The 20,321-nt window shown below is 48.1% G+C and overlaps 1 long non-coding RNA gene across 1 annotated transcript; it reads right to left on the reverse strand.

Annotated features, from left to right (window-relative positions):
* Positions 1-3,793: 3,793 nt before the first annotated feature.
* Positions 3,794-6,030, reverse strand: LOC116361897 (uncharacterized). The gene is made up of 2 exons (XR_004207675.1): positions 5,999-6,030; positions 3,794-4,028 (listed from the first exon to the last, which is right to left on the reverse strand). It is a non-coding gene; the product is annotated as an uncharacterized LOC116361897 (long non-coding RNA).
* Between the last annotated feature and the right edge of the window lie 14,291 nt (positions 6,031-20,321).

Raw genomic sequence — 20,321 nt, forward strand, 5'->3', positions numbered from 1 at the left:
GCAGAGAAGAGGCAGAGACAGTGGGAGAGGGTAGAGAGGCAGAGAAGAGGCAGAGACAGTGGGAGAGGGTAGAGAGGCAGAGAGGAGGTAGAGACAGTGGGAGAGGGTAGAGACGCAGAGACAGTGGGAGAGGGTAGAGAGGCAGAGAGGAGGCAGACAGTGGGAGAGGGTAGAGAGGCAGAGAAGAGGCAGAGACAGTGGGAGAGGGTAGAGAGGCAGAGAGGAGGTAGAGACAGTGGGAGAGGGTAGAGAGGCAGAGACAGTGGGAGAGGGTAGAGAGGCAGAGACAGTGGGAGAGGGTAGAGAGGCAGAGACAGAGGGAGAGGGTAGAGAGGCAGAGACAGTGGGAGAGGGTAGAGAGGCAGAGAGAGTGGGAGAGGGTAGAGAGGCAGAGACAGTGGGAGAGGGTAGGGAGGCAGAGAGGAGGCAGACAGTGGGAGAGGGTAGAGAGGCAGAGAGAGAGAGAGAGGAAGGAGAGAGGAGGCAGAGACAGTGGGAGAGTGTAGAGAGGCAGAGGGAAGGAGAGAGGAGGCAGAGACAGTGGGAGAAGGTAGAGAGACAGAGAGAGTAAGGAAGGAGAGAGGAGGCAGAAACAATGGGAGAGGGTAGAGAGGCGGAGAGAGAAAGGGAGGAGAGGGGAGGCGGAGACAATGGGAGAGGGGAGAGAGAGGGAGGGGAGAGGAGGCAGAGACAATGGGAGAGGGGAGAGAGAGGAGGAAGAGAGGAGGAACAGACAGTGGGAGAGGGTAGAGAGGCATAGAGAGGAGGCAGAGAGTGGGAGACGGTAGAGAGGCAGAGAGAGAGGGAAGGAGAGAGGTGAAGGAAAACAGTGGAAGAGGGTAGAGGGAAGGAGAGAGGAAGGAAAGAGGCGGCAGAGACAGTGGGAGAGGGTAGAGAGGCAGAGAGAAGAAGGAATGAGAGAGGAGGCAGAGACAGTGGGAGAGGGTAGTGGCAGAGAAAGAGAGGAGGCAGAAAAAGTTGGGGAGGGTAGAGAGTCAAAGAGAGAGGAAGGAGAGAGGAGGCAGAGACAATTGCAGAGAGTAGAGAGGCAGAGAGAGAGGAAGGAGAGAGGAGGCAGAGACAGTGGGAGATGGTAGAGAGGCAGAGAGAGGAGGCAGACAGTGGGAGAAGCAGAGGAGAGGCAGAGAGAGGCAGAAAAAAGAGGGGGAAGGAGAAGCAGAGAGAGACAAGGGAGAGGCAGAGAGAGAGGGGGGACGGAGAGGCAGAGAGAGAGCGGAGACTCAAAGAGAGAGAGAGGAGAGGCAGAGAGAGAGGGGCAAGGAGAGGTAAAAAGAGAAAGAGAGGGGGGAGAAGATGTAGTGAGAGGGGCAGGTAGAGGTAAAGAGAGAAAGAGAGAGGGATGGAGGCAGAGAGAGAGAGAGAGAGAGAGTGGAGAGTCACAGAGAAAGAGAGAGGGGGTAGGAGAGGCAGAGAGATGGAGAGGTAGTGAGAGCAAGAGGGAGAAGCAGAGAGGGAAGGGGGATAGGGGAAGGAAGAGAGCAATGGAGAGAGAGAAGAGTGAGAGGGAAGAGAGGGATAGGGGAAGGAAGAGAGCGATGGAGAGAGAGAAGAGCGAGAGGGAAGGGGTGAGGCAGAGAAAAAAGGTGCTTACAGGCAAGCGTGGGCATTGGAGGGAGAGTTTCCTGTTGCTATGGTGACCCTTCAAAGACAGCAAGTCATCTGCTGCATGCTGGGTAAACAAGCCCCCCCACCACACACACAATGTAGAGTGGAACTAGCACCATTTGGTGGTCAACCTTAGAGAAATATGTTAACGTTCTCTAGACTAGAGATTCTATAGTTGATGTCCGTGCCCCTACGGAAATCGAATTAGCATAATGGGATTGAGATCTTCGCTGGCTAGAGAGAGGAAGGAGAGGAGGCAGAGGGAGGAAGGAGAGGAGGCAGAGGAAGGAAGGAGAGGAGGCAGAGAGAGGAAGGAGAGGAGGCAGAGGGAGGAAGGAGAGAAGGCAGAGAGACAAAGGAGAGGAGGCAGAGAGAGGAAGGAGAGGAGGCAGAGATGAAGGAGAGGAGGCAGAGGGAGGAAGGAGAGGAGGCAGAGAGAGGAAGGAGAGGAGGCAGAGAGAGGAAGGAGAGGAGGCAGAGGGAGGAAGGAGAGAAGGCAGAGAGACAAAGGAGAGGAGGCAGAGAGAGGAAGGAGAGGAGGCAGAGATGAAGGAGAGGAGGCAGAGAGAGGAAGGAGAGGAGGCAGAGAGAGGAAGGAGAGGAGGCAGAGATGAAGGAGAGGAGGCAGAGAGAGGAAGGAGAGGAGGCAGAGATGAAGGAGAGGAGGCAGAGAGAGGAAGGAGAGGAGGCAGAGAGGAAGGAGAGGAGGCAGAGAGAGGAAGGAGAGGAGGCAGAGAGGAAGGAGAGGAGGCCGAGATGAAGGAGAGGAGGCAGAGGGAGGAAGGAGAGGAGGCAGAGAGAGGAAGGAGAGGAGGCAGAGAGAGGAAGGAGAGGAGGCAGAGATGAAGGAGAGGAGGCAGAGAGAGGAAGGAGAGGTGGTAGAGGGAGTAGTGTTGTAGTAAAGTTATTGTATCTCTCAGAAACTTCAAAGATACTTCCTGTATTCATGTTTTCCCATGAATCTGTGATTCAATGGTTTTCTATGGTTAATAGCAGTAAGGCCAAATTCAGTGTTTCATCAAATTAATTTTTAAACCTACAAAGGTACAATAATTTCTAATCAAACAGCTAAATGACCCTTGGTTAAAACAATTCCCTAAGTTATCTAGCAGAAACCCAGCTCCCTATGTAATCTTAGAAGAAACCCATTTCCCTAAGTTATCTAGCAGAAACCCAGCTCCCTATGTTATCTAGCAGAAATCCAGCTCCCTAAGTTATCTTAGCAGAAACCCAGCTTCCTACATTATCTAAGAAACCCAGCTCCCTACGTTATCTAGCAGAAATCCAGCTCCCTAAGTTATCTTAGCAGAAACCCAGTTCCCTACGTTATCTTAGTAAACCCAGCTCCCTACGTTATCTTAGTAAACCCAGCTTCCTACGTTATCTTAGTAAACCCAGCTCCCTACGTTATCTTAGCAGAAACCCAGCTCCCTACGTTATCTTAGCAGAAACCCAGCTCCCTACGTTATCTTAGTAAACCCAGCTCCCTACGTTATCTTAGTAAACCCAGCTCCCTACGTTATCTTAGTAGAAACCCAGCTCCCTACGTTATCTTAGTAGAAACCCAGCTCCCCACGTTATCTTAGTAAACCCAGCTCCCTACGTTATCTTAGTAAACCCAGCTCCCTACGTTATCTTAGTAGAAACCCAGCTCCCTACGTTATCTTAGTAAACCCAGCTCCCTATGTTATCTTAGTAGAAACCCAGCTCCGTACGTTATCTTAGTACAAACCCAGCTCCCTACGTTATCTTAGTAAACCCAGCTCCCTACGTTATCTTAGTAGAAACCCAGCTCCCTACGTTATCTTAGTAGAAACCCAGCTCCGTACGTTATCTTAGTACAAACCCAGCTCCCTACGTTATCTTAGTAGAAACCCAGGTCCCTATGTTATCTAAGAAACCCAGCTCCCTATGTTATCTTAGTAGAAACCCAGCTCCCTATGTTATCTTAGTAGAAACCCAGCTCCCTATGTTATCTTAGTAGAAACCCAGCTCCCTATGTTATCTTAGTAAACCCACCTCCCTACGTTATCTTCGTAAACCCAGCTCCCTACGTTATCTTCATAAACCCAGCTCCCTACGTTATCTTAGTAAACCCAGCTCCCTATATTATCTTAGCAAAAACTCAGGCCCAGGCCCTTAGACCATATTAAACATCACACAAACATTTGCTATTTAATTTTTTATTACCAAAAGCGTTTTCCAGTTGCTTTCACATGATGGGAATGTTTTAGTCCTGCATTGGAGGGTTCATATACTGTGTGTTGCTATCCCTGGTCTTCCAGCAAGAGGTCCACGTAGGCCCCAGTCACCAGGCTGTCATCCCCGACACCGAGCTCCTTCATCAGGCTGCGAGCAATCGCCTCCCCCTCCTCAGGCCTCTGGTCCTCCCTCAACACCACCTACACACACACACACACACACACACACACACACACACACACACAGTTTCATAAAAACAGCTTTTTAGAAACACAGACACACCCCAACCTCAAGATCTAAGTAGTGTCTAGTGTCCCAGCCAGGTGAACCTACCGCTAGATATATGTAGTGTCCCTGCCAGGTGAACCTACCTCTAGATCGATGTAGTGTCCCAGCCAGGTGAATCTACCTCTAGTCCTATGTAGTGTCTAGTGTCCCAGCCAGGTGAACCTACCTCTAGATCTATGTAGTGTCCCAGCCAGGTGAATCTACCTCTAGTCCTATGTAGTGTCTAGTGTCCCAGCCAGGTGAACCTACCTCTAGTCCTATGTAGTGTCTAGTGTCCCAGCCAGGTGAACCTACCTCTAGATCTATGTAGTGTCTAGTGTCCCAGCCAGGTGAACCTACCTCTAGATCTATGTAGTGTCCCAGCCAGGTGAATCTACCTCTAGATCTATGTAGTGTCTAGTGTCCCAGCCATGTGAACCTACCTCTAGTCCTATGTAGTGTCTAGTGTCCCAGCCAGGTGAACCTACCTCTAGATCTATGTCGTGTCTAGTGTCCCAGCCAGGTGAACCTACCTCTAGATCTATGTAGTGTCCCAGCCAGGTGAACCTACCTCTAGATCTATGTAGTGTCTAGTGTCCCAGCCAGGTGAACCTACCACTAGTCCTATGTAGTGTCTAGTGTCCCAGCCAGGTGAACCTACCTCTAGATCTATGTAGTGTCTAGTGTCCCAGCCAGGTGAACCTACCTCTAGATCGATGTAGTGTCCCAGCCAGGTGAATCTACCTCTAGTCCTATGTAGTGTCTAGTGTCCCAGCCAGGTGAACCTACCTCTAGATCTATGTAGTGTCTAGTGTCCCAGCCAGGTGAACCTACCTCTAGATCTATGTAGTGTCCCAGCCAGGTGAATCTACCTCTAGATCTATGTAGTGTCTAGTGTCCCAGCCAGGTGAACCTACCTCTAGTCCTATGTTGTGTCTAGTGTCCCAGCCAGGTGAACCTACCTCTAGATCTATGTAGTGTCCCAGCCAGGTGAACCTACCTCTAGATCGATGTAGTGTCTAGTGTCCCAGCCAGGTGAACCTACCTCTAGATCTATGTAGTGTCCCAGCCAGGTGAACCTACCTCTAGATCTATGTAGTGTCTAGTGTCCCAGCCAGGTGAACCTACCTCTAGCTCCATGTAGTGTCCCAGCCAGGTGAACCTACCTCTAGATCTATGTAGTGTCTAGTGTCCCAGCCAGGTGAACCTACCTCTAGATCTATGTAGTGTCTAGTGTCCCAGCCAGGTGAACCTACCTCTAGTCCTATGTAGTGTCTAGTGTCCCAGCCAGGTGAACCTACCTCTAGATCTATGTAGTGTCTAGTGTCCCAGCCAGGTGAACCTACCTCTAGTCCTATGTAGTGTCTAGTGTCCCAGCCAGGTGAACCTACCTCTAGATCTATGTTGTGTCTAGTGTCCCAGCCAGGTGAACCTACCTCTAGATCTATGTCGTGTCTAGTGTCCCAGCCAGGTGAACCTACCTCTAGATCGATGTAGTGTCTAGTGTCCCAGCCAGGTGAACCTACCTCTAGATCTATGTAGTGTCCCAGCCAGGTGAACCTACCTCTAGATCTATGTAGTGTCTAGTGTCCCAGCCAGGTGAACCTACCTCTAGCTCCATGTAGTGTCCCAGCCAGGTGAACCTACCTCTAGATCGATGTAGTGTCTAGTGTCCCAGCCAGGTGAACCTACCTCTAGTCCTATGTAGTGTCCCAGCCAGGTGAACCTACCTCTAGATCGATGTAGTGTCTAGTGTCCCAGCCAGGTGAACCTACCTCTAGATCGATGTAGTGTCTAGTGTCCCAGCCAGGTGAACCTACCTCTAGATCTATGTAGTGTCCCAGCCAGGTGAACCTACCTCTAGATCGATGTAGTGTCTAGTGTCCCAGCCAGGTGAACCTACCTCTAGCTCCATGTAGTGTCCCAGCCAGGTGAACCTACCTCTAGATCGATGTAGTGTCTAGTGTCCCAGCCAGGTGAACCTACCTCTATTTTATTTTTTATTTTATTTATTTCACCTTTATTTAACCAGGTAGGCTAGTTGAGAACAAGTTCTCATTTGCAACTGCGACCTGGCCAAGATAAAGCATAGCAGTGTGAGCAGACAACAAAGAGTTACACATGGAGTAAACAATTAACAAGTCAATAACACAGTAGAAACCAAAGGGGGAGTCTATATACAATGTGTGCAAAAGGCATGAGGAGGTAGGCAAATAATTACAATTTTGCAGATTAACACTGGAGTGATGAATGATCAGATGGTCATGTACAGGTAGAGATATTGGTGTGCAAAAGAGCAGAAAAGTAAATAAATAAAAACAGTATGGGGATGAGGTAGGTGAGAAAGGGTGGGCTATTTACCAATAGACTATGTACAGCTGCAGCGATCGGTTAGCCGCTCAGATAGCTGATGTTTGAAGTTGGTGAGGGAGATAAAAGTCTCCAACTTCAGCGATTTTTGCAATTCGTTCCAGTCACAGGCAGCAGAGTACTGGAACGAAAGGCGGCCAAATGAGGTGTTGGCTTTAGGGATGATCAGTGAGATACACCTGCTGGAGCGCGTGCTACGGATGGGTGTTGCCATCGTGACCAGTGAGCTGAGATAAGGCGGAGCTTTACCTAGCATGGACTTGTAGATGACCTGGAGCCAGTGGGTCTGGCGACGAATATGTAGCGAGGGCCAGCCGACTAGAGCATACAAGTCGCAGTGGTGGGTGGTATAAGGTGCTTTAGTGACGAAACGGATGGCACTGTGATAGACTGCATCCAGTTTGCTGAGTAGAGTGTTGGAAGCCATTTTGTAGATGACATCGCCAAAGTCGAGGATCGGTAGGATAGTCAGTTTTACTAGGGTAAGCTTGGCGGCGTGAGTGAAGGAGGCTTTGTTGCGGAATAGAAAGCCGACTCTTGATTTGATTTTCGATTGGAGATGTTTGATATGAGTCTGGAAGGAGAGTTTGCAGTCTAGCCAGACACCTAGGTACTTATAGACGTCCACATATTCTAGGTCGGAACCATCCAGGGTGGTGATGCTAGTCGGGCATGCGGGTGCAGGCAGCGACCGGTTGAAAAGCATGCATTTGGTTTTACTAGCGTTTAAGAGCAGTTGGAGGCCACGGAAGGAGTGTTGTATGGCATTGAAGCTTGTTTGGAGGTTAGATAGCACAGTGTCCAAAGACGGGCCGAAGGTATATAGAATGGTGTCGCCTGCGTAGAGGTGGATCAGGGAATCGCCCGCAGCAAGAGCAACATCATTGATATACACAGAGAAAAGAGTCGGCCCGAGAATTGAACCCTGTGGCACCCCCATAGAGACTGCCAGAGGACCAGACAGCATGCCCTCCGATTTGACGCACTGAACTCTGTCTGCAAAGTAATTGGTGAACCAGGCAAGGCAGTCATCCGAAAAACCGAGGCTCCTGAGTCTGCCGATAAGAATATGGTGATTGACAGAGTCGAAAGCCTTGGCAAGGTCGATGAAGACGGCTGCACAGTACTGTCTTTTATCGATGGCGGTTATGATATCGTTGAGTACCTTGAGTGTGGCTGAGGTGCACCCATGACCGGCTCGGAAACCAGATTGCACAGCGGAGAAGGTGCGGTGGGATTCGAGATGGTCAGTGACCTGTTTGTTGACTTGGCTTTCGAAGACCTTAGATAGGCAGGGCAGGATGGATATAGGTCTGTAACAGTTTGGGTCCAGGGTGTCTCCCCCTTTGAAGAGGGGGATGACTGCGGCAGCTTTCCAATCCTTGGGGATCTCAGACGATATGAAAGAGAGGTTGAACAGGCTGGTAATAGGGGTTGCGACAATGGTGGCAGATAGTTTCAGAAATAGAGGGTCCAGATTGTCAAGCCCAGCTGATTTGTACGGGTCCAGGTTTTGCAGCTCTTTCAGAACATCTGCTATCTGGATTTGGTTAAAGGAGAACCTGGAGAGGCTTGGGCGAGGAGCTGCGGGGGGGGGCGGAGCTGTTGGCCGAGGTTGAAGTAGCCAGGCGGAAGGAATGGCCAGCCGTTGAGAAATGCTTATTGAAGTTTTCGATAATCATGGATTTATCAGTGGTGACCGTGTTACCTAGCCTCAGTGCAGTGGGCAGCTGGGAGGAGGTGCTCTTGTTCTCCATGGACTTCACGGTGTCCCAGAACTTTTTGGAGTTGGAGCTACAGGATGCAAACTTCTGCCTGAAGAAGCTGGCCTTAGCTTTCCTGACTGACTGCGTGTATTGGTTCCGGACTTCCCTGAACAGTTGCATATCACGGGGACTATTCGATGCTATTGCAGTCCGCCACAGGATGTTTTTGTGCTGGTCGAGGGCCGTCAGGTCTGGGGTGAACCAAGGGCTGTATCTGTTCTTAGTTCTGCATTTTTTGAACGGAGCATGCTTATATAAAATGGTGAGGAAGTTACTTTTAAAGAATGACCAGGCATCCTCAACTGACGGGATGAGGTCGATGTCCTTCCAGGATACCCGGGCCAGGTCTATTAGAAAGGCCTGCTCACAGAAGTGTTTTAGGGAGCGTTTGACAGTGATGAGGGGTGGTCGTTTGACTGCGGCTCCGTAGCGGATACAGGCAATGAGGCAGTGATCGCTGAGATCCTGGTTGAAGACAGCGGAGGTGTATTTGGAGGGCCAGTTGGTCAGGATGACGTCTATGAGGGTGCCCTTGTTTACAGAGTTAGGGTTGTACCTGGTGGGTTCCTTGATGATTTGTGTGAGATTGAGGGCATCTAGCAGAGATTGTAGGACTGGCGAGGTGTTAAGCATATCCCAGTTTAGGTCACCTAACAGAACAAACTCTGAAGCTAGATGGGGGGCGATCAATTCACAAATGGTGTCCAGGGCACAGCTGGGAGCTGAGGGGGGTCGGTAGCAGGCGGCAACCGTGAGAGACTTATTTCTGGAGAGAGTAATTTTCAAAATTAGTAGTTCGAACTGTTTGGGTATGGACCTGGAAAGTATGACATTACTTTGCAGGCTATCTCTGCAGTAAACTGCAACTCCGCCCCCTTTGGCAGTTCTATCTTGACGGAAGATGTTATAGTTGGGTATGGAAATCTCTGAATTTTTGGTGGCCTTCCTGAGCCAGGATTCAGACACAGCAAGGACATCAGGGTTAGCAGAGTGTGCTAAAGCAGTGAGTAAAACAAACTTAGGGAGGAGGCTTCTGATGTTGACATGCATGAAACCAAGGCTTTTTCGATCACAGAAGTCAACAAATGAGGGTGCCTGGGGACCTGCAGGGCCTGGGTTTACCTCCACATCACCCGCGGAACAGAGAAGGAGTAGTATGAGGGTGCGGCTAAAGGCTATCAAAACTGGTCGCCTAGAGCGTTGGGGACAGAGAATAAGAGGAGCAGGTTTCTGGGCATGGTAGAATATATTCAGGGCATAATGCGCAGACAGGGGTATGGTGGGGTGCGGGTACAGCGGAGGTAAGCCCAGGCATTGGGTGATGATGAGGGAGGTTGTATCTCTGGACATGCTGGTAGTAATGGGTGAGGTCACCGCATGTGTGGGAGGTGGGACAAAGGAGTTATCAGGGGCGTGAAGAGTGGAACTAGGGGCTCCATTGTGAACTAAAACAATGATAACTAACCTGAACAACAGTATACAAGGCATATTGACATTTGAGAGAGACATACAGCGAGGCATACAGTAATCACAGGTGTTGAATTGGGAAAGCTAGCTAAAACAGTAGGTGAGACAACAGCTAATCAGCTAGCACAACAACAGCAGGTAAAATGGCGTAGACTAGGCAACGGGGCCAACAGATAGAACAAACAAGCAGAATGGAGTACCGTGATTAATGGACAGTCCAGCGTGCATCAGCTATGTAGCCAAGAGATCAGTGTCCAGGGGGCAGCGGTGGATGGGGCAGGGAAGCTGTCCTGGCGAGTGTTATCCAGGTTAAAAAAAGACTAACAATGACTAAATAGCTTGTAGCTAGTTAGCTGGTTAGCTTCTGGAGGTTCTTGAGTGTGTTCTAAAAATAAATAAAAAATAATAGCGATTCCGTATCACATTGGGTGAGGCAGGTTTCCGGAAGGTATAAACAAATTAAAAGTCAAAAGAGATAGAAAGTAAATATGGGTCCGGTGAGCGTTTGAGACGCGGCGATTCAGGCGGTTAGCAGGCCTGTGCTAACAAGCTAACAGTTTGTAGGCCCGGGCTAGACAAGGTAGCAGTTAGCGGGCCGGAGCTGGACAAGCTAGCAGTTAGCAGGCCGAATTAGCAAGCAGGGAGATAGCGAGGGCTAGAGAGTTAGCCTTTGGGGGACGTCGCGATGGGGTGAGTCTGTTTATTCCTCTTCATGCGATGACATCGGTAGACCGGTCGTGGGCCCGGGTATTGTAGCTCAGGAGTAGCACAGGTGCTACGGCCGGGCTAGCTTCAAGCTAAGTGGGTGGAAACGCTAGCCAGGAGTAATCCGAGGTTGCGGTTTAGCTAGATAGCTAGTTGCTGAAAAATCCAGCTGAAAGATGTTCCGTTTGCGGTGGGAATCCGGGGATGAAAAATAAATAGGTCCGTTGTGCTCTGGTTAAAGTCGCGTTGTACGAACAGGCGAGAGCTTTCCGAACTACAGGTTAGCTGATGACCGGTTAGCTGGAGACCGCTAGCATACCCGCTGGTTAGCTGGCTAGCTTCAGTTGAGGGGTCCCGAAGTAAATATAAATACTTTAGGAAAAATAGCTACATTGGGTGAGTCGGGTTGCAGGAGAGTATTTGGAAGCTTAGGGTTTAGCAAAATGTTTTCAAAGAGATATGTGGAGAAAATATGTAAAAAAACGAAAAATAAACGATATATAAAGGGACACGACAGGACAGGACGACCTACTGCTACGCCATGTAGTGTCCCAGCCAGGTGAACCTACCTCTAGATCGATGTAGTGTCTAGTGTCCCAGCCAGGTGAACCTACCTCTAGATCGATGTAGTGTCTAGTGTCCCAGCCAGGTGAACCTACCTCTAGATCTATGTAGTGTCTAGTGTCCCAGCCAGGTGAACCTACCTCTAGATCGATGTAGTGTCTAGTGTCCCAGCCAGGTGAACCTACCTCTAGATCTATGTAGTGTCTAGTGTCCCAGCCAGGTGAACCTACCTCTAGATCGATGTAGTGTCTAGTGTCCCAGCCAGGTGAACCTACCTCTAGATCGATGTAGTGTCTAGTGTCCCAGCCAGGTGAACCTACCTCTAGATCTATGTAGTGTCTAGTGTCCCAGCCAGGTGAACCTACCTCTAGATCTATGTTGTGTCTAGTGTCCCAGCCAGGTGAACCTACCTCTAGATCGATGTAGTGTCTAGTGTCCCAGCCAGGTGAACCTACCTCTAGATCGATGTAGTGTCTAGTGTCCCAGCCAGGTGAACCTACCTCTAGATCGATGTAGTGTCTAGTGTCCCAGCCAGGTGAACCTACCTCTAGATCTATGTAGTGTCTAGTGTCCCAGCCAGGTGAACCTACCTCTAGATCTATGTAGTGTCTAGTGTCCCAGCCAGGTGAACCTACCTCTAGATCGATGTAGTGTCTAGTGTCCCAGCCAGGTGAACCTACCTCTAGATCGATGTAGTGTCTAGTGTCCCAGCCAGGTGAACCTACCTCTAGATCGATGTAGTGTCTAGTGTCCCAGCCAGGTGAACCTACCTCTAGATCGATGTAGTGTCTAGTGTCCCAGCCAGGTGAACCTACCTCTAGATCTATGTTGTGTCTAGTGTCCCAGCCAGGTGAACCTACCTCTAGATCTATGTTGTGTCTAGTGTCCCAGCCAGGTGAACCTACCTCTAGATCTATGTTGTGTCTAGTGTCCCAGCCAGGTGAACCTACCTCTAGATCTATGTTGTGTCTAGTGTCCCAGCCAGGTGAACCTACCTCTAGATCTATGTTGTGTCTAGTGTCCCAGCCAGGTGAACCTACCTCTAGATCTATGTTGTGTCTAGTGTCCCAGCCAGGTGAACCTACCTCTAGATCTATGTTGTGTCTAGTGTCCCAGCCAGGTGAACCTACCTCTAGATCTATGTTGTGTCTAGTGTCCCAGCCAGGTGAACCTACCTCTAGATCTATGTAGTGTCTAGTGTCCCAGCCAGGTGAACCTACCTCTAGATCTATGTTGTGTCTAGTGTCCCAGCCAGGTGAACCTACCTCTAGATCGATGTAGTGTCTAGTGTCCCAGCCAGGTGAACCTACCTCTAGATCGATGTAGTGTCTAGTGTCCCAGCCAGGTGAACCTACCTCTAGATCTATGTAGTGTCTAGTGTCCCAGCCAGGTGAACCTACCTCTAGTCCTATGTAGTGTCTAGTGTCCCAGCCAGGTGAACCTACCTCTAGATCTATGTTGTGTCTAGTGTCCCAGCCAGGTGAACCTACCTCTAGATCTATGTCGTGTCTAGTGTCCCAGCCAGGTGAACCTACCTCTAGATCGATGTAGTGTCTAGTGTCCCAGCCAGGTGAACCTACCTCTAGATCTATGTAGTGTCCCAGCCAGGTGAACCTACCTCTAGATCTATGTAGTGTCTAGTGTCCCAGCCAGGTGAACCTACCTCTAGCTCCATGTAGTGTCCCAGCCAGGTGAACCTACCTCTAGATCGATGTAGTGTCTAGTGTCCCAGCCAGGTGAACCTACCTCTAGTCCTATGTAGTGTCCCAGCCAGGTGAACCTACCTCTAGATCGATGTAGTGTCTAGTGTCCCAGCCAGGTGAACCTACCTCTAGATCGATGTAGTGTCTAGTGTCCCAGCCAGGTGAACCTACCTCTAGATCTATGTAGTGTCCCAGCCAGGTGAACCTACCTCTAGATCGATGTAGTGTCTAGTGTCCCAGCCAGGTGAACCTACCTCTAGCTCCATGTAGTGTCCCAGCCAGGTGAACCTACCTCTAGATCGATGTAGTGTCTAGTGTCCCAGCCAGGTGAACCTACCTCTATTTTATTTTTTATTTTATTTATTTCACCTTTATTTAACCAGGTAGGCTAGTTGAGAACAAGTTCTCATTTGCAACTGCGACCTGGCCAAGATAAAGCATAGCAGTGTGAGCAGACAACAAAGAGTTACACATGGAGTAAACAATTAACAAGTCAATAACACAGTAGAAACCAAAGGGGGAGTCTATATACAATGTGTGCAAAAGGCATGAGGAGGTAGGCAAATAATTACAATTTTGCAGATTAACACTGGAGTGATGAATGATCAGATGGTCATGTACAGGTAGAGATATTGGTGTGCAAAAGAGCAGAAAAGTAAATAAATAAAAACAGTATGGGGATGAGGTAGGTGAGAAAGGGTGGGCTATTTACCAATAGACTATGTACAGCTGCAGCGATCGGTTAGCCGCTCAGATAGCTGATGTTTGAAGTTGGTGAGGGAGATAAAAGTCTCCAACTTCAGCGATTTTTGCAATTCGTTCCAGTCACAGGCAGCAGAGTACTGGAACGAAAGGCGGCCAAATGAGGTGTTGGCTTTAGGGATGATCAGTGAGATACACCTGCTGGAGCGCGTGCTACGGATGGGTGTTGCCATCGTGACCAGTGAGCTGAGATAAGGCGGAGCTTTACCTAGCATGGACTTGTAGATGACCTGGAGCCAGTGGGTCTGGCGACGAATATGTAGCGAGGGCCAGCCGACTAGAGCATACAAGTCGCAGTGGTGGGTGGTATAAGGTGCTTTAGTGACGAAACGGATGGCACTGTGATAGACTGCATCCAGTTTGCTGAGTAGAGTGTTGGAAGCCATTTTGTAGATGACATCGCCAAAGTCGAGGATCGGTAGGATAGTCAGTTTTACTAGGGTAAGCTTGGCGGCGTGAGTGAAGGAGGCTTTGTTGCGGAATAGAAAGCCGACTCTTGATTTGATTTTCGATTGGAGATGTTTGATATGAGTCTGGAAGGAGAGTTTGCAGTCTAGCCAGACACCTAGGTACTTATAGACGTCCACATATTCTAGGTCGGAACCATCCAGGGTGGTGATGCTAGTCGGGCATGCGGGTGCAGGCAGCGACCGGTTGAAAAGCATGCATTTGGTTTTACTAGCGTTTAAGAGCAGTTGGAGGCCACGGAAGGAGTGTTGTATGGCATTGAAGCTTGTTTGGAGGTTAGATAGCACAGTGTCCAAAGACGGGCCGAAGGTATATAGAATGGTGTCGCCTGCGTAGAGGTGGATCAGGGAATCGCCCGCAGCAAGAGCAACATCATTGATATACACAGAGAAAAGAGTCGGCCCGAGAATTGAACCCTGTGGCACCCCCATAGAGACTGCCAGAGGACCAGACAGCATGCCCTCCGATTTGACGCACTGAACTCTGTCTGCAAAGTAATTGGTGAACCAGGCAAGGCAGTCATCCGAAAAACCGAGGCTCCTGAGTCTGCCGATAAGAATATGGTGATTGACAGAGTCGAAAGCCTTGGCAAGGTCGATGAAGACGGCTGCACAGTACTGTCTTTTATCGATGGCGGTTATGATATCGTTGAGTACCTTGAGTGTGGCTGAGGTGCACCCATGACCGGCTCGGAAACCAGATTGCACAGCGGAGAAGGTGCGGTGGGATTCGAGATGGTCAGTGACCTGTTTGTTGACTTGGCTTTCGAAGACCTTAGATAGGCAGGGCAGGATGGATATAGGTCTGTAACAGTTTGGGTCCAGGGTGTCTCCCCCTTTGAAGAGGGGGATGACTGCGGCAGCTTTCCAATCCTTGGGGATCTCAGACGATATGAAAGAGAGGTTGAACAGGCTGGTAATAGGGGTTGCGACAATGGTGGCAGATAGTTTCAGAAATAGAGGGTCCAGATTGTCAAGCCCAGCTGATTTGTACGGGTCCAGGTTTTGCAGCTCTTTCAGAACATCTGCTATCTGGATTTGGTTAAAGGAGAACCTGGAGAGGCTTGGGCGAGGAGCTGCGGGGGGGGGCGGAGCTGTTGGCCGAGGTTGAAGTAGCCAGGCGGAAGGAATGGCCAGCCGTTGAGAAATGCTTATTGAAGTTTTCGATAATCATGGATTTATCAGTGGTGACCGTGTTACCTAGCCTCAGTGCAGTGGGCAGCTGGGAGGAGGTGCTCTTGTTCTCCATGGACTTCACGGTGTCCCAGAACTTTTTGGAGTTGGAGCTACAGGATGCAAACTTCTGCCTGAAGAAGCTGGCCTTAGCTTTCCTGACTGACTGCGTGTATTGGTTCCGGACTTCCCTGAACAGTTGCATATCACGGGGACTATTCGATGCTATTGCAGTCCGCCACAGGATGTTTTTGTGCTGGTCGATACTCTAGGGTTGACTTGTTTCCTCCAGTCCACAGCTCATACTCTAGGGTTGACTTGTTTCCTCCAGTTCACCGCTCATACTCTAGGGTTGACTTGTTTCCTCCAGTTCACCGCTCATACTCTAGGGTTGACTTGTTTCCTCCAGTCCACAGCTCATACTCTAGGGTTGACTTGTTTCCTCCAGTCCACAGCTCATACTCTAGGGTTGACTTGTTTCCTCCAGTCCACAGCTCATACTCTAGGGTTGACTTGTTTCCTCCAGTCCACAGCTCATACTCTAGGGTTGACTTGTTTCCTCCAGTCCACAGCTCATACTCTAGGGTTGACTTGTTTCCTGCAGTTCACCGCTCATACTCTAGGGTTGACTTGTTTCCTCCAGTCCACAGCTCATACTCTAGGGTTGACTTGTTTCCTCCAGTCCACAGCTCATACTCTAGGGTTGACTTGTTTCCTCCAGTCCACAGCTCATACTCTAGGGTTGACTTGTTTCCTCCAGTCCACAGCTCATACTCTAGGGTAGACTTGTTTCCTCCAGTCCACAGCTCATACTCTAGGGTTGACTTGTTTCCTGCAGTTCACCGCTCATACTCTAGGGTTGACTTGTTTCCTCCAGTCCACAGCTCAAACTCTAGGGTTGACTTGTTTCCTCCAGTCCACAGCTCATACTCTAGGGTTGACTTGTTTCCTGCAGTTCACCGCTCATACTCTAGGGTTGACTTGTTTCCTGCAGTTCACCGCTCATACTCTAGGGTTGACTTGTTTCCTCCAGTCCACAGCTCATACTCTAGGGTTGACTTGTTTCCTCCAGTCCACAGCTCATACTCTAGGGTTGACTTGTTTCCTCCAGTCCACAGCTCATACTCTAGGGTTGACTTGTTTCCTCCAGTCCACAGCTCATACTCTAGGGTTGACTTGTTTCCTGCAGTTCACCGCTCATACTCTAGGGTTGACTTGTTTCCTCCAGTCCACAGCTCATACTCTAGGGTTGACTTGTTTCCTCCAGTCCACAGCTCATACTCTAGGGTTGACTTGTTTCCTGCAGTTCACCGCTCATACTCTAGGGTTGACTTGTTTCCTGCAGTTCACCGCTCATACTCTAGGGTTGACTTGTTTCCTCCAGTCCACAGCTCATACTCTAGGGTTGACTTGTTTCCTCCAGTCCACAGCTCATACTCTAGGGTTGACTTGTTTCCTCCAGTTCACCGCTCATACTCTAGGGTTGACTTGTTTCCTCCAGTCCACAGCTCATACTCTAGGATTGACTCTGTACAGTAACACCCTGTATATAGCCTCCACATTGACTCTGCGCCGGTACCCCCTGTATATAGCCTCCATATTGACTCTGTACCTGTACCCCCTGTATATAGCCTCCATATTGACTCTGTACCTGTACCCCCTGTATATAGCCTCCATATTGACTCTGTGCCGGTACCCCCTGTATATAGCCTCCACATTGACTCTGTGCCGGTACCCCCTGTATATAGCCTCCATATTGACTCTGTACCGGTACCCCCTGTATATAGCCTCCATATTGACTCTGTACCTGTACCCCCTGTATATAGCCTCCATATTGACTCTGTGCCGGTACCCCCTGTATATAGCCTCCATATTGACTCTGTACCTGTACCCCCTGTATATAGCCTCCATATTGACTCTGTGCCGGTACCCCCTGTATATAGCCTCCATATTGACTGTGTACCTGTACCCCCTGTATATAGCCTCCATATTGACTCTGTGCTGGTACCCCCTGTATATAGCCTCCACATTGACTCTGTGCCGGTACCCCCTGTATATAGCCTCCATATTGACTCTGTACCGGTACCCCCTGTATATAGCCTCCATATTGACTCTGTACCGGTACCCCTTGTATATATGATGAAAATGACAGGCCTCTCATCTTTTTAAGTGGTAGAACTTGCACAATTGGTGGCTGACTAAATACTTTTTTGCCCCACTGTATATTGTTGTTCAGTGTCCATAACCTGTAGTGGGTGAAATACACGCAATTCAATCAGGGCCGGTCTATGCCGTTCTGGCGACCTAGGAGGGACTAAACTGGCAACAAAATGTGCTCACTGCAAAACTAGAATAGTCCCAGGAACCAAATGACATTGACATGACAGAAAATACATATTTTCCAGATGTTGAAGTTTAGGCTCTGAATAAAAGGTGAAGACATCATTTACAGGACATTGAAAAGGAGTCTTTTCCAGATGTTGAAGTTTAGGCTCTGAATAAAAGGTGAAGACATCATTTACAGGACATTGAAAAGGAGTCTTTTCCAGATGTTGAAGTTTAGGCTCTGAATAAAAGGTGAAGACATCATTTACAGGACATTGAAAAGGAGTCTTTTCCGGATGTTGAAATCAGGTTCATTTTCAGTTCTGAATGTAAGTCTATAAATTACATCTTTTCAACATTTGTTTGTGCCAAATCAGGGATTATCCAGACCGCGTCAAATCTGAACCAAACAGACATTCAAATTTTTGTCCAGACTGGAGCAAAAACCAATGTCTGTGGATGTGGAACTTAAGGCAGGTCCAGACTATACCAAAAAAAGACATCCAAAAGACATTAGAGTATGTCCATGCTTACTGAGGTGTAGCCTACAGTGTTGCCTGACATGTAATTTTATAAATGCATATCTGTTGTAAGCCTACCGCCTGTAAAACACCAGCAACAAAAATAGAGGTCTGGACAGGACCAAAAAAAGACCTCGTGCTTCCTGGGGTGTAGCCTACCATGTCGGCCTCAATGCCATTTTATGAATGCCAATCCATGTGGTAGGCCACCATTTGTAAAACAGGGACTAATCAACGTGTCTATTTATGCTCGGAATGTCAGCTACCCAACTTTATCAGGAGCTATCTTGAGCCTATTTAGCGTTACTTCTCCAACAATACTCTGGAGAGGAGCGCGGATGCGTTACGTCTCCAACAATACTCTGGAGAGGAGCGCGGCTGCGTTATATCTCCAACAATACTCTGGAGGAGCGCGGCTGCGTTATATCTCCAACAATACTCTGGAGAGGAGCGCGGCTGCGTTACGTCTCCAACAATACTCTGGAGAGGAGCGCTGGGAGTGGACATTACTTATCACAAAGCGGTATCAACGCTCACCTAAAAAGCCACTATGCCACTGGTTGAAAGAAACTGCCACTGGTTTGGGGCATTTGGAGGTGCGTCTTGGTCAGTTAAGCTCAGAAAATGCCGCGGTGAATAAAATGAATGGTGAACTTCTCGATGTGGCACAAAACACACACCTAACGTGAAGGGAAGTGATGAGCAAAGTGCCTGCAGGAGGGCAGCTACGTTACAGACAGCCTGCTAGTATGTACTGTAGCTAGATAGCCTAACATTGCACGACTCGGTAGATACTTTCAGCTGAATAATATTTCCATCAAAAAAAGGCTCGCTAGCAACACGATGTTTGAATACACTATCAAAAGTACATGAAGTTGTACGTGTTCTAAACGTTTATACCATATGTACATTTCCCCCACCGGGGAACACATACCTGGAAACTCCCGCTGCTGACTTGAAGGTACTGCAGCCAGGCTAGAGCAATACATGACAGAGCAGTCGATACTCACACTATGGATATGGAAAAAATAACTAAAACTAATGAAAGGATGTAGGTGAAATACACAAGACAATATTAATACCCGCTATGCCTATGAATTTGATAGTGATTACATTACTCCAGCCTCACATCATGGGGAGGACACTGTGTTATTGTTTCTACTGCTGATTGTCGCTTTGAGGTGCACGTCGCCCCCTACTGTGCTGGAGTGTGTGGCCGATCACGGTTTACATTAACTTGACATTGATATAGAAGAAATACAAACATACACCTACATTCTCCTACCTTACTCTGCACTACTTGTAAACCAACCCCTTGAATCACACTGTGCTCTATATTTGGACTTTTATTTGACAAGCTTTCCATCCTCACTGTATATTTGACAGTTTAGTGTGACTTTTATTTATTTAGTGTATTTTTTGCCTCCCCTGTTTTTAACAGCCAAGGGCATATGGGAAACGGGAGCGAGAGGAAAAAGAAAAATAACTTTTTTGTTTTACGGTTGTTTAAGCATCCAATCAACAACATCAACCGTAGCAGCTAGCTGCAAAGAGAACGGAGGTATTTACTGTGTTTCAATAGTGGTCTTGTTTCAGAAATCTTTCTTATTCTTTTGAACGTGTACTGAACGGATATTTGTGTTGTAATTGATTAATTTAATTTTAAATTTTTATTAACAACAAATCAATACATAAAGCACATGAGGGAACACAAGCATACATAGATTACAAACAATGGACAATCGAGCTAGGGGCGGGGCTGGGGGCGGGGCTAGGGGGTACAATATCACATTACAATTACACAAGGACCTTAAGGAACATACATATACGTACAGTTCTAAGATCTTTTTTGTTAGTAGAGCATTTAACCGTCTTAAAATACAGTTCAATTTATTTTTGTAGGTTATGAAAATGTGTTTTTCTGTTTGTACATTTACATTTGTGTATATGAAATTTGGCCAAAAGAATAATGAAATTAATGACATAGAAATGTTTCAGCTTATTTATATCGTATGTAAAGAATCCAAACAGTACATCTCTCCACAATAGTGTAAAATCTGCATACATGTGTTCAAATATAAACCTACTCATGTCTTGCCACAGTTTTCTTAGATGAATACAATGCCCCAAAAGATGCAACACTGTTTCTGGGTGGTCATTACAAAAGGAGCAATTTGAGTTGATGTTTTCCTTAAACTTCTTCATATAGTGATTGGCAGGATAATATTTATGAATAATTTTAAAGGAAACTTCCTTAATTTTGTTAACAAGTAGGTATGTGTGTGGCAACATCCAAACATTTTTCCAACAGATATTATCAATAAATCCATTCCAATAAGGCATGACATAAGGTACAACATCCTGCTCAAACAAGGCTCATTTTGCTCTGTTGTTGAATGGACC

Source organism: Oncorhynchus kisutch, unplaced genomic scaffold (assembly GCF_002021735.2).
Source record: "Oncorhynchus kisutch isolate 150728-3 unplaced genomic scaffold, Okis_V2 scaffold767, whole genome shotgun sequence".
Classification (NCBI taxonomy): Eukaryota; Metazoa; Chordata; class Actinopteri; order Salmoniformes; family Salmonidae; genus Oncorhynchus; species Oncorhynchus kisutch.